Raw genomic sequence first — 2929 nt, forward strand, 5'->3', positions numbered from 1 at the left:
GGGCAGAAGAGAGAAAAAGTCAAGGTTTTCTGAGGACTCGGATCGGATTCTTAGAAAGCCCACTTCAAGGTGTCACGGTTCAGACAGACGACAAGAGGACCACAATTGCGTCACACCAGAAAGTTTATTAAAACTTAAGGGAAAAGGGAAGTAGGGAGTGAGTGAAGGCTCCAGGGGTTATCCCGTCCAATGTGCTGGGTCTGTGCCCCCCCCCAGTGGCAGCGATGCGTCCGATGACGCCGGTGGTTGGTGGTCCAGAAGTCCTGGGGGGGGAGGAAACACAGACACAACGGGGCGGATGAAACAAGGCAGAAGTACAGTTCAAGGGAAATCCAAATACGTTGTAGCAAGGCAGAAGGCTGGTCAGAGTTACCGGGGTCGAAGAGTAGTCAGGAGTCGTAATGGCAGAAAGCAGGTCTGGTTTTCCTGGGGCAGAAGAGTATCCAAGAATCAGGCAGGTCCGGGGTCACAAAACAAGGGTGAGCCAGAAGCGCGAGCACACAGGTTCCGGGTGTGAGCTTTGCAGACGATCTGACAAAGGAGAGCTGAAAGACAGGCCTTTAAATACTGGGAGAGGTTAGTGGGTAATGCAGCGCAGCTGGCAGAGTAATTAGAGCCGAGCAGAGCAGGGACAGGTGGCGCTAGTTAGGCTGAGTAGAGAGAGAGAGATGAGCAGAGTGGAAGATAGTGGAAACACATTAAGGTGGTAACCCGGTGGAGTGAGAGGGCTCATGACACAAGGGCCCCAATGTTATCTATAATTCATCAGACAGAATTACATTGGTCAGTCTACTTTGGTCAGAAGTGAAATATTATTAGGCGCAATTATTACAGGTTTATTTACTGTTCATTTGAATTAGATAAACAACAACAAAAGCCCAATGTTATATACAGTGGGGGAAAAAAGTATTTAGTCAGCCACCAATTGTGCAAGTTCTCCCACTTAAAAAGATGAGAGAGGCCTGTAATTTTCATCATAGGTACACGTCAACTATGACAGACAAATTGAGAGAAAAAAATCCAGAAAATCACATTGTAGGATTTTTAATGAATTTATTTGTAAATTATGGTGGAAAATAAGTATTTGGTCACCTACAAACAAGCAAGATTTCTGGCTCTCACAGACCTGTAACTTCTTCTTTAAGAGGCTCCTCTGTCCTCCACTCATTACCTGTATTAATGGCACCTGTTTGAACTTGTTACCAGTATAAAAGACACCTGTCCACAACCTCAAACAGTCACACTCCAAACTCCACTATGGCCAAGACCAAAGAGCTGTCAAAGGACACCAGAAACAAAATTGTAGACCTGCACCAGGCTGGGAAGACTGAATCTGCAATAGGTAAGCAGCTTGGTTTGAAGAAATCAACTGTGGGAGCAATTATTAGGAAATGGAAGACATACAAGACCACTGATAAATCTCCCTCGATCTGGGGCTCCACGCAAGATCTCACCCCGTGGGGGTCAAAATGATCACAAGAACGGTGAGCAACAATCCCAGAACCACAGGGGACCTAGTGAATGACCTGCAGAGAGCTGGGACCAAAGTAACAAAGCCTACCATCAGTAACACACTACGCCGCCAGGGACTCAAATCCCTGCAGTGCCAGACGTGTCCCCCTGCTTAAGCCAGTACATGTCCAGGCCCGTCTGAAGTTTGCTAGAGTGCATTTGGATGATCCAGAAGAGGATTGGGAGAATGTCATATGGTCAGATGAAACCAAAATAGAACTTTTGGTAAAAACTCAACTCGGTCGTGTTTGGAGGACAAAGAATGCTGAGTTGCATCCAAAGAACACCATACCTACTGTGAAGCATGGGGGGTGGAAACATCATGCTTTGGGGCTGTTCTTCTGCAAAGGGACCAGGATGACTGATCCGTGTAAAGGAAAGAATGAATGGGGCCATGTATCGTGAGATTTTGAGTGAAAACCTCCTTCCATCAGCAAGGGCATTGAAGATGAAACGTGGCTGGGTTTTTCAGCATGACAATGATCCCAGACACACCGCCCGGGCAACGAAGGAGTGGCTTCGTAAGAAGCATTTCAATGTCCTGGAGCGGCCTAGCCAGTCTCCAGATCTCAACCCCATAGAAAATCTTTGGAGGGAGTTGAAAGTCTGTGTTGCCCAGCGACAGCCCCAAAACATCACTGCTCTAGAGGAGATCTGCATGGAGGAATGGGCCAAAATACCAGCAACAGTGTGTGAAAACCTTGTGAAGACTTACAGAAAACGTTTGACCTGTGTCATTGCCAACAAAGGGTATATAACAAAGTATTGAGAAACTTTTGTTATTGACCAAATACTTATTTTCCACCATAATTTGCAAATAAATTCATTAAAAATCCTACAATGTGATTTTCCGGATTTTTCTTTCTCATTTTGTCTGTCATAGTTGACGTGTACCTATGATGAAAATTACAGGCCTCTCTCATCTTTTTAAGTGGGAGATCTTGTACAATTGGTGGCTGACTAAATACTTTTTTCCCCCACTGTATAAAGTATATACAGTATATATGTGTTGTCAGATGGACAGCCATACAAACAATAAATATTTTCTAGCCTACACTGTGTGCTTTGATTAAATCTGTAGTGGATACATGTCTTTTGTTGCCATTTTCCTGGCTGGCCCCATACTGCATGATTGAGGAATTAGTTTTATGTCCTTTTCAATTCCCGGCTGCCTTTGCCTCATCCTGTGCTAAGCAGCATCAAAGCGAGACTTTACATAACAGGCCTCAGAATCAGAAAGGCCACGACAATCGCCCATTTGTTTCCCACCATATCCTCCAGCCAGCCAGGAAAAAACTGCACCTTCTGTAGTAGTAGACTTGTCAGGATCTTGTCTTATATAAGCATGTCTCCGTGGCTTGAGGACCAGTGAATGCCGTTCGAGGGGAGTGCCAATTGTTGATTGTGAGTCTGCTGC

Source organism: Coregonus clupeaformis, unplaced genomic scaffold (genome assembly GCF_020615455.1).
Source record: "Coregonus clupeaformis isolate EN_2021a unplaced genomic scaffold, ASM2061545v1 scaf0101, whole genome shotgun sequence".
NCBI classification, from domain to species: domain Eukaryota; kingdom Metazoa; phylum Chordata; class Actinopteri; order Salmoniformes; family Salmonidae; genus Coregonus; species Coregonus clupeaformis.